Here is a 17,176-nt window from a genome sequence, read left to right as displayed (position 1 = left end):
CTTGTTTAGCACTATCACCCTCAAAGAGGCCTCCACCAAGCGGACAAAGGCTCAAGTCAACTCGGTAAGGATTGTCTCCTATCAAGTCAACCTGAATTATCATCCATCCTATCTCAAATGTGCCCCAAATCCGGGTATAGGATTTATCACAAGTATCCCCCAAAACCCAAAATAACAAACATTACAAACAATACAATTTAGCAAATATTCACAAAGCAAACATATAAATAAGCAAAGATAGGCTAAACCCTCAAATAAGTTTAATCATGTATACTCCCCAGCAGAGTCGCCATTCTGTCGCGGCGGGATTTTTCACGAGATTAAGTATTGATTGAACTTAACCCGTTTGAAAAATATTTTAAATGCAAGAGTCGCCACCGTCTTTTATTTTATCCAAAAAGAGGAAGGGAAAAATAACGATAAATCCCTTTAGAGTTACGGGTTCGGGGGTTGGTTATGCAAAGGGAAGGTATTAGCACCCTCTACATCTGCGGTACTCCACAGGAACCTTTTTGCTTATGTTTATGTGAATGCTTTGCTTTTTTCGCTTTGATCGTTTGATTGGGGAGATGAGAAAAGAACTTGATTTTATTGCTTTTTGGACTCGATAAAGTCGTAGACTTCATGCCTACGTATCTCCAAGGCGCAATGGAGAAATCAGAATCCACGTAGTTCTCCCAAAAGAAAAGGGGAAAGTCTGTTTTGTTGATTTTAGATTGGCGTGTCTTGCCATCTCTTGCTCGACCTAGGCGGGAGGCTTCGAGACTGACACGTCCTTTTGAAAATGTTTTTAAACTGAAAAGCCAAAGCTGGCAAAAGATTTGAATGAGCCTAAACCTTGAAACAATAAATAAATGGGCTCATTATAAGGAAGCCTAAGAGTAAGCTTGTGAGTGTGTGAAAAGGGTTTCTTAAACGGCGACCGTTGGAATCACATCGGGTTTCTCTTTTTTGGATTTTTCGATTTTTTAACATAAAACGTGAACAATACGATTAAACACACAATACATAGAATAAAAAATGCGAGAAAGTAAATTATTACAACACAGTTAGCTATGAATAGTTAGTATTACGAATAGTTAGTGGAGTTAATCGAGCTGAAACTGAAACGAAACGGTTAGTAACAACATAAACAAATATAAGAAACAATATAAACATTTACTTTAGACAAAATAAACATTTGATATAAATAAACATTTAATTAAAATAAACATTTAAACAAATAATTAATTTAACTAACATTTAAATAAAACATATATGCAAAATAATAATAAAAGATAAACAATATTTAGTAAACAAAAATAATATATATATATATATATATATATATATATATATATATATATATATATATATATATATATATATATATATATATATATATATATATATATATATTTTAGACAATAAACATATAGTAGACAAAAATAATATATATGTACATTTAGACAAATAATATATAATAGACAAAAGTAATATATATATATATATATATATATATATATATATATATATATATATATATATATATATATATATATATATATATATATATATATATATATATATATATATATATATATAAATAATATATTAAAACACATGTCGGCAAGCCGGAACTTTGCCGATTTCAGAGATAAGTGAAGGATATTACCTTGTGTGAAGAGGATGAACTTCTGATCGTCCAAATGATCGACCGAAAGCTGGAAACCGTCACCGACACAGTGCTGGCTGCCTTCGTGAGTACCTGACTTCAACGTCGCTTTTGATCGGTGAAACGACGCCGGAATGAAATGAACCTTGGATATTTGTGACCTGGACTCAACGAACTTCAAAGATATGAAATCGGTTTTGTGTTTCGGTGAATAATCGGGACGATTTTGGGTTACCGAAAATGAATAACAAGTGAAATACGGTAATGCTTTTGGAAAAATTTTTCTTTTTCAATTCTCTGTTTCTCTCACCACACGTTTTTTCTTACTGATCCACCTCCTCTTTTCTTACTAACCACATCTATATCTATATATATATATATATATTTAGATTACTTAAACAATAAGAAACCTAAAAAATATCTAACATAAATTAATAATATATATTTAGATTACTTAAACAATAAGAAACCTAAAAAATATCTAACATAAATTAATAATATATATTTATATTACTTAAACAATAAAAAACCTAAAAAATATCTAACATAAATTAATAATATATATTTAGATTACTTAAACAATAAAAAACCTAAAAAATATCTAACATAAATTAATAATATATATTTAGATTACTTAAACAATAAGAAACCTAAAAAATATCTAACATAAATTAATAATATATATTTATATATTATATAATAATAATAATAATAAACTAATATAATATTAATCCTAATTAAATAAACTAATTAACAACTAAACACAATTAATATTACAAATAACATTAATGGCACACGATTAAAATACGATAAAATCGAGCGACACGAACGCGATAAAAACGATGACAATTTGTACAGCAAAACAGACAAATTGATAAAACCAATAAACCAGTAAACCGGTAAACCAGTAAAATCAACAACACGACTCAAACAGACTCGATTAAATCACACGGCACAACACGTAATTAAATAAACAACCCTAGGCAATAATAAAATCAACACGACATCACGAAAACGCTGACAAACACAATCACAAATAATCGGACAATACGAAAACTCTAATATGTTCGAAATACAGTCAAAATACTGACAAACAAACAATTAAATAGATAAAAACGCACAAAACCTAATCGAAGCGATGCCACGCACAACAGAGATAAGCGAGATAAATACGAGGCAACGATATCGGCCAGGTTTTGCTAAAACAACGAAATACAACACGGTAAGCAACGAAAACACACAAAACCTAATCAAACCAGTTATCACGCGAAGTTTAAGAAATTGAGATGAATACGAGACAACGAGATTAATCAAGATGTGGTCAACAAAGCCAAAGTCAAATTTTGGGGTGCGACAGTCCTGATTCCCCAACACCGAGAACTCAACCAAATATTTTGTGATAGATGTTATCGAAGAATTCTATCAAGCTTGACAGCCACAACTCAGCCAATGGGATCCTTTTAGAGGATTAGTGAATCATGCTAGCATAATTTTCGGACACTCTTCTTAAACTCAATAGTTGTTGACGTATGAAAAATTTGCTTGAGTAGTTTGAAAGCATGAAGGGAAGAGGTTCTGCCCCTATGTGGCTCATCTTGCCACAGTCTGTTGGGTCTTTGAAAATATCCACCTTGAAAGGACGTTTGAAACAATTTGACATGAGACGATCTAGAGATCGCTTGCCCCAATTTTTGAATACCGCACTGATATGACCCTGATTAACCAAAACTTGGAATGGTAGACATCTCATTGAATGTCCTTGGATTGTTGGGCTCAATGAGCTTCTGAGGTGGCTTGTCTCAGTCTGAGTCTTGAAGCAAATTACTCTTGGCTAACTGAACATTGGGGTGGTTGGCTCGAATTGACTGATACTCAAAGTGATTTTCCCTGACTAGACTTATTTCACTTTATGAAGTTCCTCAATTGTATATTGCTGGAATTTCTTTGATGCTAAGTGCTGACTTGCATATAAGATTGTTCATTCAAAAGTGGTAACTTTAATGCAGTGCGTATGCAAAAATTTGAAACCAAAATTTATTTATATGAACGGGTGAAATATAGTGAGCAGGTCACTAATAAGAACACAATGATGATCTAGTCACTCACAATGTGTAAGATGGTGTGATCAGATGATTAACAAAGATCGTTTGGAGTCAGGTTAACACAACCTTGTTGTAATACGCTTTCAAAATAGACCTTGCCTCAATTAGGTCTTTTAAGGATTGTAACGTGGTCTGGTTCAGGGTTTTTTGAAACAAAAGGATATAAGGCTCAAAGTTTAATTTTTACCCACCCCTTCTTCTTGATGATCTCTAGTTCCTACGTTCAGTTAATTCAATACACGCATTCGACTTCGAAGGTGAGAAAGTGAAAATGAGGATTCAAGATGAGATTTTCTTAAAATGGCAGTCACCTTATTTTCTTTTTGTTGAGGATTTTGGTGACCTCTTTTGATTGATTTTCTTAATCCCTAATTTTTCCTGGACCACTTCTTTGAAGCTTTCGGTCCATCGGGATGCCCTAACTTTTGCCTAAGTCATTTTGTGGTATTTGACTCAGCGAACTTTTTTCTCTTTTTTTGAAAGGTGTTGACTGCCACATTATTGGTGGATGAGGATCAACCAACACTAATTTTAGTTTTTCTCAGCTTCTTCGACGCTTCAACATGTGCGTGAAGGATAACATGTGGTTGAACCTATTTGGAGGGTGTACAGATGGACGAATCCTCTTGAAAATTGAATGCACATTCAAACTATCTGAACATACCCTGCCCCTGGTTAAGATTAAGGGTTTTTAAATCTGAAAGAAACACCAACTTCTAGGCTCAAAGTGGTTGTCTAGGGATTAACTCCTTATCTCTTCGGTGTTTGGGGATTTGAAACAATGCCTTACATCATCGATAAGGTTTTCTTCAAAAGCATACCACAACAATTTCAGGTGTTTCGTTTTCATCATCCTCCTTCTAATCTTTGTTAACACAACGACTTGATAATTCAAAAGATGCATAAATATTTCATTAATCTTACCAATTCAAGGAAAACAACAATGCTTAAGAGCAACTAACAATCAACATGCAAGGAAATTACAAAAGAAATGCTGAAACAGTCAAATGATTGTCAGTTTTAGGGAATGACTTCTTCAAACTTGATCCATTAACTTAGGGGGACACCCCTTGAGATCTTCACACTTATCCGGTCGATGGGTTAACATTTACCACCAAGCTTCCTTCTTGAAAGGCTATGTACTTGTTGTTAATCAACTGTTGTACTTTGGCTTTGAAAGCGTTGCAATCTTCGGTTGAACGCCCTTATGATCCGGCATGATATCCACATTGCACATTTGGGTCATACTCGGGTGGGTAAGGTTGTGGAACCGGCTTAAGAGACTTGGGAACCACCAACGAGTTTTGAATCAGAGGCTTCAAAAGTTGGCTATATGTCATGGCGATTGGATGACGAGGAGCATTTCTTCTTTCCAAGTTAGTTTGGGACCTAAGCTGATTTTGACATTGATTTCGATATCTCGGGCCTTGGGCTTATTGATTTGGATGAGGAGCAAACCAAGATTGTTTGTAATGAAGACCAAAAGGTAGTGTTTGCTGGTATGGCACTTTGGGCATTGCTAACTGCTCATTTTCATCCACTTGAAAGTTGGGATCAACAAGCTTTTTGACATTGGCACGACGATCTTCAAATCATTTATCTTCAATCTCATCATTGGACGCCGCCTTCTTGGATCCATTACTCACTTCTCCTTTGCTTCCGGTGGCATGGGTCGTGACATTAGGAATCCAAGGTGATATCTCAATTCTCTTGTCAGGAAACAATGATATCTCGTTAGCCTCCTCCCTGACTTCTTCCTTGTGGTACAAAACCTTGAGGGGTTTCTGAGTCCTTTGTCTTTCTCGCTACTTGGCCAAGAAATCAAGATGTATGTACCTGGGCTTTCCTCATTGAGTGTTGGTGACCTAATGTCAATCAATCTTTGCAGCTTGAACTTAAAACTCTTGCACTCCTCGATGGAGTGCCCTATTGTTCCAGTATGGTATTCGCAATCAAAAGGTGATTTAGAGACAAAATCAGGGTGTGACATAAGTCAAGATCTAGATAGAAGATTTTATATTTCTCAACATTATCGTGAATTGGTGATTGTATGAACTCTTACAAATATTTGTCAAATAAAAAGGTGTAGCGGTAAATTCATGACCATCAAGCTATGGATAAGCTAGACGTCAATTAAACCAGAGTCGCCACCGCGCTTTTATTGTTTCCAAGGGAAAATGGAAAAGTACGAACAAAATCCAAAAGATAAGAAGTTTTCAAATCAAAACTAATAAAATGTCTGAGATTACAAGTAAGAGGGTTGGTTACACAAAGGGAAGGTGTTAGCACCCAAAGTGTCTTAGGTACTCCTAGGGAGCCCTTTCTTGTGTGCGTATGTGTTTTTGTACAAAATGATGTTTGCAATAAATAGAGCGGAGGGATGAGAAAAGAATTCATTAATTATATTTTTGTGTTTGACAAGACCTTCAGACTTGTGCCTACGTACCAACATAAAATGAGGGATCAAAACCTCGTAGTTCGTGGTATCAATTTCAAAGTGAATGCATTGCTTTTAACAAAAAAATAATTTTAACAAAGGCAGAAAAGGCACAAAAAGGTTTGAATGAGTGTTAGTTATTTTTGTCTTTTGAAATTTTAAGTCAAGTATAATTAAGTTCATTTACAAATTTGATTAAGAAAAGAGTTTTAAAATGCAATGGCATAAGGCCAAAGTTTCTAATTTGCAAAAAAGATCTAAGTTTAGAAATCACAAGCAAATGAGATTTTAAAAGGAGGGAGAGATTTGAAATTAAAGAAGTGGGGAAAAGATGAAGAGACTAATCCTAAGCAAAAATTAAAAGTTAAGAGTTGAAAAGATCTGACCAATGAGCTGCAATCCAATAGACAAGAATGTCATATAGAAACCCAAATTTCCCTTTGACTTTAGAATCAAGCAAAATCAATACACAAATAGCAAGATGAAGAGCAAGACATCAAGTAAAGATAGCCACATCCAAGCTTATCAACTCCATGATCTTCCTCATAATCTCCCATGTATCAGATGAAATTAGAGATAGGCTTTAGGCACAAGTTCAAAGTAACAGCTTCGATAAGACCATGTAGCAGGTGAACTCAAAAGGGTCTTCAATATTTGCTTCATACGAAGTTTCAATTCACAAGCATTTGATTTCATGAAAGTTGGCATTGGCCAAGTCCTTTTGCATAGGGAGTGTTGCCTAATTCTAAGTCCAATGTCTCAGATCAAATCTAACAGACCATACAAATCCTTTTTTTAGGTTTTTTTGTTGTTATTATGTACATTAAAGTCAAAGGACCACAAACACAAACAAGTATATACAATCACAATATAATCACAAGACAAGGCTCAAATGAGCAAAGTGAAAATGGCATTAAAGTAAACAAGTTAAATGGTATGGATAATGGCAAATGAATAAAGACTTAAACTTAAAGTGCATAAAAGTAAATGGCTTGAAATTAAATGTTAATTATTAGTTGATTAGAGGTTAGTATTGCTTTTGCTTTTATTTTGTTTAAGTCATTCTTTGGAGAACACTCAACCCATTATTCACAAACATGGATCCTTGAACCAAGACATATTCCAAAGGAAGGAAAAAAGGTCAAGTTTCCACACAATACCATGAAAGAGGGGAGACTTACAATCTCACTTACTAGAATGTTATGCCTTTTGTGTCAAAATTTAACGCTATGTTAAGCAATCATAATTGGACTTATGTAGAAGTCACAACTATTGGAGGTCGGGCAATAGAAATTTTAGTGCTAATGCATGTTAGAGACATGGTATTATGAACCATACTCCTAAAACATACCACACTAAAAAAAATGCAAAAGGGGTGAACCTAATCTCATCCCCACTTATGTTGATTTTTCAATCAACTAGCCTTAGGATGTAGAGATATCATAGGTCCATGAAATGAAGGAGAAGAGAATGGGATTGAGATGAAGAGGGAGGGGAAATAGAATCAACACAAATTGCTCAAAGGAGGACTTTTATCAAATTAAGATCATTCATTCATTTTGGAAGATGAAATGTACATTTCATCAATCCCCTAAATCCAATGATTTTAACTCAACAAAGTCAAATCAACCTTGACCAAGGCCCAACAACACAAGTCAAACTCAACAAGTCAATGTCAAAAGCTCAACACAATTTATTTTGCAATTAAACAATTAAAATCAATTAAAAAATGCATTAAATTAAATTATGGTTGGTCAAAATCCTAAAACCTCATCAAAACACCAAATAAATGGCCAGGATATTTATCATAGGTCAAACAAGGTCAAAGGACCTTGGAGAAGAAATTTCATAATTTTTGCAAACTTAAAAGTATTTTTAAACAATTAAAAATATTCACAAAAATAATTAAATCATAAAAAATAATAATAATGATCCAAAAAATAATTTTAATTCAGAAAATGAAAGAGAAATTTATTTAAATTTTTTTGGTGAAAGTCTCATATTTTTTGGATCAATATTAAAATTAATATGAATTAATGAAAATAAGTCAATTAAATCAAAAATCAGAAAATAGCAAAAAACGTGGACCACTTGATCTGCCTCATTAATTGAGGTGGCAGATCAAGTGGATCAGAGTGCACGTTCCATGATGGACCCTGGTCAATGTGCCACATGCTTGGTAATCAGTTTGTACGCTCAAGATTAAAACAAAACAGATGGATCCTATGGTTCTGAGACATGCCAACGCATCGTCGGAGCTGTAACTCCGGTCTTCTTCTCCGGTGGACCTCACCGGACTGGTCCATCTTCAACCATCACCAAAATAAAAAAAGGAGGACATGAATTTAAAGTAAAAATGCTCAGGAGTTCAAATCTGGCCTCAATTTCTCATAACTCCAAGTATATTGAAAGATACAGGGAGTTGAAATTTGAGGATCATGATCTGAGTTGCTTCGGTTTGACCTCAAAGCAACTCAATCTTGTTGCCTACATTGGTAGGACTTCAGACAACCAAAAATCAAGAAGAATTATGCAGAATTGAGTGAGAATCAAAGAGATGAAATATTGAGAAATTCACCTTTACTGCAGGTCTGGATGAACACGGTCTTGCTTCCAATTGCACTTGGCCTTGCTCTGGACACTTGATGGAATGGAATTGAATCAAAAAGGGAGCAGGACTCTTGGAGATTTGAGTCTCAAAACAGTGGAGATTCAAACTCGATTTCCAATGGAAATCCTCAAGGTTATCCTTTGAATAAGAGGGTTTGGAGCTGGGGATTCAAAGTTGGCGCGCAAGGATCCTCATTTCTGAAGGCAAGGGTCTCTATTTATAGCCAAGGCATTGCTAATTGCACACTTGATTTAAAATTTCAAAAATAATAACTTGCTTGCATGGATGCATGGGCGTGTGATAGGCCCATGTAATCATTCCTTCAGGTCCGAAATTGAGTACAAACATTGCTGAAGTCATGTGGAAAGGCCATGCATTTGTGTATGGAAGATTCAAGTTCACTTATGCCAAATGGTGATCCAAGTTCAAGCCATGCGCAAGTCACTCATACCTTGTCCAAATGGGATGAAATTGTACTTTTTGGAAAGGTCAGATCAAGAGGATCAACTTTCATGTTGAACACTTTTTCATTTGAAGCTGGGATCATGATTAATTTTGAGGTGGAAGTTTGGAAAATCAAACATATAAAAAAAAATTCTAAGTGTCAAGCCATATGTTTACTTCTTCCACCTTGGCTAACTTTTTATATGGGATTCAAATGAGAAAAGTTCCTTCATAAAAGTTGTATCTATCTCAAAGTTATTCAAAATGGTCACAAATTTGACCTCATTTGGATTTATCATGAAGGAGTTATGCATTTTTGAAGTTGAGGAAAATCACTTGTTCAATGGCATTGGTCCAAAATGACCTATAATGTATCCTCATATCACATGTATTTAAAAGTTGAATTTGCTCTTACTCCATACATCAAAGTTGAAGTAGACATATTGAATTTGATTGTGCAACTTTAATAGATTTCATCTTATAAAAATTGAGCAAGTTATGGTCTTGGGAAGTTGACCTCCAAATTAGGGTTTAGACAAAATGACCTATAACTTTCACCATACAAAATGACTTTCCAAGCAAAACTAGCTTTAGACCTTAACATGAAAGTTGTTGGAGTTTCATTTGGAGTAACTTTTCTCTTGGAATCATTTTCATATGATAAAAATTATAGGAGATAGGGTATAGGGAACCCCCGTTTTGATCAATTGACTTTCTCTGGTCAACCACCATGAACCAACTTGCTGCTTGATATTATCTTGACTTTTGGGACTCATGGAGGATCATATATGCATAAGATTATGAAATTTGAAGTATCCCTTGAAATATTTGATCAATTGGTGAAGAATCTTATTGAATAAGTCACATAAGATACCCAGATGAATTAGGGTTTCCAAGGCAAACAAACTTCAAACTCTTGATGAATTCTTGATCAAAATAACATGTGAAGATAATGGGGTTCCATATATGATGTTTAGAGCCATAGTAAACCAATTCTTGATTGAACTCCTTATACTGAGGGTGTTAAACCCTGGATGTGAGCTTGATAGATCAAAGGTGAGCATGTGCCCTACCTACAAAAGATTTAAACTATACAATGACATATTTTTGGTATTTTGGTTAGTAAATGATAAAATACAAAGTATGATACAATCAAATGATGCTTGGTGATCTCTCCCAATGCAAACCCAATGAATGAGGGGTAAGGAGGATGCCAAGATATGATCCTAATGCTAATGCATATGATGAGAATAGTATGAGGGATCTTAGGGTCAACATTGGGGTCTTACAACTGCCCATATTTAAGGACGTTCTAGCTGAGGAGATAAAGGTTAAAATCTTCGTATCGACTCAGTAGAATGGACTTAAATAAAAACAATATAAACAAATTTTGGTCCCTAAGAGACCTCATGATGCATATGATACGAAATGTTAAAAATAATCTTTGTGGGGAAAATGTTGCCACAAAGGAAAAGAATTCGGAGAGACTGAAAGTCCACATGAGTATAATGCCTTCCGTAAGGAAAACTCACTGGGGAGACAGAGACTCTGGAGGGATAAAGGGTTGCGCGTATGCCAGGCTACGACTTATAAACAACTGGGGGACTCGAGGGATTCCATCAATGGAAAGACTCAGTCGGGGAATGAAAGGAACACCTGCAGGGGGAACGGGTAGACCAGAACAAAGCCGAAATACTCGAACCAAACAAGAAACAACGATTTCACTGAGGAAATGTGCACTCAAACTCAACTGGGGAAGAAAAGATCTTCAACACAGGAGGAGAAAAAATCTATTATCCATTACCGGTTACTGGGTGAAGGGGATAACAAAATATGACAGGGAGGACATCCGTTACCGGTTAGGGTAAACATATCAAGGGTGACTCGCTGAAGGAAACTAGGAGGTGTATTCATTACCGGTTACTGGGTAAGAATAAACTGCTGGGAAAAGCCAAAATAGGATTTACAACTACCAGTTACTGGGAAGACGACCAAAGAGAGAATACCCATCACTGGTTAAAGTGAACATATCAAGGATAGACTCAAAGGAAAGAAAATCTGTCATCGGTTAGGATGAACATATCAAGGATATACTTGCCTGGGGAAATTAGGGAGGATATCCGTCACTGATTAAGATGAACATATCAAGGATAAACTTCCTAAAATAGTAGGGATTTCATCTATCGAATACTAGATCAAATACCAAAAAGAGAATATCCGTCATCGATTAGGATGAACATATCAAGGATAGACTCAGAGGGGAGAAATAGGAATTACATCTATCAATTACTAGATAGAATACCAAAGAGATAATATCCGTCATCGTTTAGGATGAACATATCAAGGATAAACTCTGCAAAGGGGAAAAAGCAGGATTTACAACTACTCGTTACTGGGCAGAAGACCGTAAAGAGAAGGAAATTCATCACCGGTTAGGATGAACATATCAAGGATTAACTCTTTGAGGAACAAAATAGGGATTACAACTACCTGGTTACTGGATAGAATACCAAAGAGAGAATATCCGTCATCGATTAGGATAAACATATCAAGGATAGACTCAAGCAAGGGAAGAAAATATCTGTCATCGGTTAGGATGAACATATCAAGGGTAAACTTCCTGGGGAAACGTGAAAACGAATCTGCCGGGGAGAAAAAGTTGCTCTTGCCGGGTATTGGGCAAAAGTGAAAACATGAGAGGAATATTACCAGTTACTGGGTAATAGGCTCTTAGGGGACCAAAAGCATTTATCTAGGTAAGATCTAGAAAGAAAGGTCAATCAAAGACTCAACCCAGTGAGGATATAACTCAAGAGGAATGATTCCATCCAGACTTATCAACTGGGGAGGAAACTGAAATAATGGCCATCCACGAGGAAATAATTCAGTGAGGAAAGAGAAAGGTTAAAGCCTTTCTGCTTAATCGGCTGACACTCTATAATTGAAAGAGGACAGACAAATCAAATCTGCATGGGGGAAAAGTATACCACCATAGCAGAGGATCAGAGAGAATCACAAAGTGCAATAATGCAATAATGAAATTATATGAGTGTATATGTATATATGATAATTATGCTGACAAAACAATTGCAAAGGATACAAATGTCACTAGTTTGAATCATCGATACAACTCCTAGCCAATCCTCATAGAAGGGAAACAACTGCTGGAGAGAATCAAACAAACATCTCAAAGGCTCAAATCTGGATGGGGAAAGCACAAGGAGAGGATCTGCTGAGGAAACTACTACAAACTCTGTGGGGAATTTTAGGTCAGCACCATATTAAATGGGAGACAACCCTTCAGGGGAAAAACCATAATAGCTGCTTAAAATCAGGAGTAACTCTGACGATTTGCAGGGAAGCAAAATTCTGCTGAAACCATGCAAACTACCGAAATAACACGCCTACAACTAAAGGGAGGCCAACAAACTCGACTGGGGAAACCAATAAAACTCGGTTACTGAAAAGCTGTCAGGGATGAAATAGGGATCACGCCCACTGCTTGGGGAGAATCAATACTGCTCCACATTTAGGTCTTACCGCTTTTCAAACCGCTGTTGATATTCCTTTAAGTGATATCGATTGCTTAAAATAACTGCTTTTATATATTTAAGAAAACATGATTTTGATTAAAATTTAATTTCAAAAATGATCATAATAAAATTTAAATCTATTCGGCTAAATTAAATAAGAGTAGAAACATTTGGATAAAAAGCTCAACTTTATTTAATGGAATGGTAGTCTGTAAATGACAAGACTCCATAGATCTTTACAAAAGTTGGAAAATGGTAATTTACATGGAAAAGGGCTACATTGAATACAATGATCACTAATCCTTCTACCAACTTCTGATATCCACTGTGCTCTTGGTGTTTTTGCTAGAGATGGTGAATCAGAATTGACCGATTTGCTCAAGAATGTCTTCAAAACTGAAGATCAGCAGGATGCAGTTACTTTCTATAATCCCTAATTTTTGCATAAATTGCCCCAAGGTGGGGTACTCAATTTATCGGGATAATTCTTTCTGCTTTTATGTCTCTAATTTTTTCCTGGATCGCCCTTTCGGGTTTCAATCCACTGAGACGCTCATTTTTGCCTAAGCCATCCTTTCAGGTTTTCAACTTAATGAGCTGTTCTTTTCTTTTTAGGCGAAGTATTTCTTGACTGCATCGCCATTCACAGGATGCGTGAAGTCTTCACCATCCATAGTTGTAAGAATCAAGGCACCGCCTGAAAAGGCTCTCTTAACAACATATGACCCTTCATAATTAGGAGTCCATTTGCCCCTAGAATTAGGAGGTCTAACCTTCTTGTCGAAAGCTTTCTTCATCCTTTGCTGATATAGCTGACCATGGCACATGGCAGTCAATCTCTTCTATTCAATCAAATTCAGCTGGTCATACCTGGTCTGACACCATTCAGCCTCAGTCAACTTGGCTTCCATCAACACACGCAATGGTGGGATCTCACCCTCTACTAGGAGCACAACTTCCATGCCATAAATAAGTGAGAAAGGGGTTGCCACTGTTGAAGTGCTGATGGATGTACGATACCCATGCAAAGCAAATAGGAGCATCTCATGCCAATCCTTATACGTTACAACCATCTTTTGAATAATCTTCTTGATGTTCTTATTTGCAGCTTCAACAGCCTCATTCATCTGAGGTCTGTAGGAGAAGAATTATGATGTGCAATCTTGAAGTCCTTGCAAAGAGCTTCCACCATATTGTTGTTCAAGTTCGATCCATTATTAGTAATGGTCTTACTTAGCACACCATACCGGCATATAATTCGATTCTTGATAAACCTCAGAATCACTTGCTTGGTTACATTTGCATACGATGCCGCTTCAACCCACTTTGTGAAGTAGTCAATTGCCACTAAAATGAAACGATGTCCATTCGAAGCTTTGGGATCAATCATGCCAATCGTATCAATTACCCACATGGAGAAGGGCCATGGGGAGGAAATGACGTTCAACAATGTCGGAGGAACATGAATCTTATCTGCATAGATTTGACACTTGTGGCATTTCTTCACAAACTTGCAACAATCAGATTCCATTGTCTGCCAATAGTAACCTGCTCGTAACATCTTATTTTCCATAGCATGTCCATTGGAATGAGTACCAAGGGAACCTTTGTGGACTTCGGTCATCAACATGTCTGCTTCGTGTCTACCTATGCATCTGAGCAGAATCATATCGAAATTTCTCTTGTAAAGCCCATCACCATTCAGGTAGAAGTTTCCAGTTAATCTCCTCAAAGTCTTCTTATCTTTCAAAGATGCCCCAGACGGGTAAATCTGACTTTGGAGAAAACATTTGATATCATAATACCACGACTTCTCATCTTTGACCTCTTCAATAGCAAACACATGAGCTGGCCTATCAAGACGCATCACAGTCAAATTGGGAACTTCGTTCCAATACTTCACCATAATCATTGGAGCCAACGTTGCAAGAGCATCTGCCATCCGGTTTTCATCTCGAGGGATATGATGAAACTCAACCTTTGTAAAGAAAGTTGAAATCCTCCTCGCATAATCTCTATATGGTATCAAACCGGGTTGATTCGTCTCCCATTCACCTTTGATCTGATTCACAACCAAAGCTGAATCTCCATAGACGTCCAAATAATTGATTCTGAGATCAATGGCCTCTTCGAGCCCCATAATGCAAGCTTCATACTCAGCCATATTATTCGTACACTTGAAAGTCAATCTAGCTATAAACGGAAAATGCGTGCCTTGAGGAGTAATGATCACTGCCTCAATGCCATTACCATATTGGTTAACAACTCCATCAAATACCATGCCCCAATGGGAACCAGATTCTGGCCCTTCTTCAAGCAATGATTTATCACAATCTTTCACTTTCAAGTACAAGATCTCTTCATCAGGGAAATCATACTGCACTGACTGGTAATCTTCAATTGGTTGGTGAGCCAAATGGTCAACCAAGACACTACCTTTGATTGCTTTCTGAGATAGGTATTCAATATCATACTCTGATAACAACATCTGCCAACGGGCAATCCTCCCAGTTAAAGCAGGCTTCTCAAAAATATACTTGATTGGATCCATTTTGGATATCAACCAAGTGGTATGACTCAACATGTATTGACGCAGACGTTTAGCAACTCAAGCCAATGCGTAACTAGTATTCTCAAGCATAAAATACTGAGTCTCACAATCAGTGAACTTCTTACTGAGGTAGTAAATTGCATATTCTTTCTTTCCAGTCTCATCTTGCTGACCAAGAACACAACCCATACTCTCTTCAAGCACAACCAAATACACGATCAATGGTCTTCCTTCAACAGGCGGAGACAGAATCGAAGGCTCAAGCAGATACTCTTTGATACTATCAAAAGCTTTCTGGCAATCTTCGATCCAATCACAAGACTGATCTTTTCGAAGAAGCTTGAATATAGGCACACATATGGCAGTCATATGCGATATGAATCTTGAGATATAATTCAAGCGGCCGAGAAAACCTCTGACTTGCTTCTCAGTTTTGGGCGCAAGCATCTCTTGTATTGCTTTGACCTTGGAAGGATCAACTTCAATACCCTTCTCGCTGACAATAAAGCCCAACAACTTACCAGAACGAACACCAAATGTACACTTATTGGGATTCAAGTGGAGTTTGTACTTCCTCAAACGGTGGAATAGCTTCAACAAATGCTCAACATGTCCCTCTTTATCAATGGATTTAGCAATCATATCATCAACATAGACTTCGGTCTCTTTATGCATTATATCAGGAAAAAGAGTAGTCATTGCTCTCTGGTAAGTTGCGCCAGCATTCTTTAAACCGAAAGGCATCACTCTATAACAGAATGTTCCCCAGGGTGTAATGAATATGGTTTTCTCCATATCCTCGGATGCCATCTTGATCTGATTATATCCGGAAAATCCATCCATAAACAAAAAGCTTTGAATTTAGTCGTATTATCTACCAACATATCAATGTGTGACAGAGGGAAATCATCTTTCGTACTAGCTTTGTTCAAATCTCTATAATCAACACACATACGGACTTTTCCATCCTTCTTCGGAACAGGTACAATGTTGGCCACCCATTGCGGATACTCAGCGGTAACAAGGAAACCAACATCAATTTGCTTTTGCACTTCTTCTTTGATCTTTACTGCCATATCAGGATGAGTCCTCCTCAATTTCTGCTTGACTGGCGGGCATTTTGGCTTCAACGGAAATCTATGCTCCACAATCTCAGAATCCAAACCAGGCATGTCTTGATAGGACCAAGCAAACACATTTGAATATTCTCGGAGAAGATCAATCAACCCCTTCTTAACTTCTGGACACAGTCGAGACCCAATCTTGACTTCCTTCACATCATCTTCGGAACCCAAGTTGTCTGACTCAATCTGCTCTTCGAAAGGTTGAATGGCTTTTTCCTCATGCTCAAGTAGACGAGACAAATCATAAGATACTTCTTCATCACTTCCTTCCTCGGCCTCAAACATAGGGAATTCAAAGTTTGGTGAAGGAGTAGGATCATTGTATTCAATGGTTTAGAAACCAACCTGCATAATGATTTGATATTTTGATTTTAGAGAAGTGAATTGTGACCAAATATTATGCAGATGGACAAATTATATTTTATTTATGTTTTTTGTGATTATGATCAAATTTGAAAATGCCAAACAATGTTCACTTCTCCCTTAGGCATAGGAGAAGGATTTTCAAAAATAATAAAATCAATTACTTAGAACGATGCATAATAACAGGAACATTGACATCAATCCAATTGTTGCAAGCTTTTCCATGCGTCACAAAATTGGTGCATTTTTCATCTTCATCTCCCTCGATCACAGCATCTAAGTGTTGTTCATTACCATGAATGAACCCTCCGCTACGGAAACTGGGTTGCATATCTTCTGCTCTAATCTCAGATGAAC

The sequence above is a fragment of the Lathyrus oleraceus genome, chromosome 3 (assembly GCF_024323335.1).
Source record: "Lathyrus oleraceus cultivar Zhongwan6 chromosome 3, CAAS_Psat_ZW6_1.0, whole genome shotgun sequence".
Taxonomy (NCBI): Eukaryota; Viridiplantae; Streptophyta; class Magnoliopsida; order Fabales; family Fabaceae; genus Lathyrus; species Lathyrus oleraceus.
Note: the sequence above shows the minus strand (reverse complement) of the source record.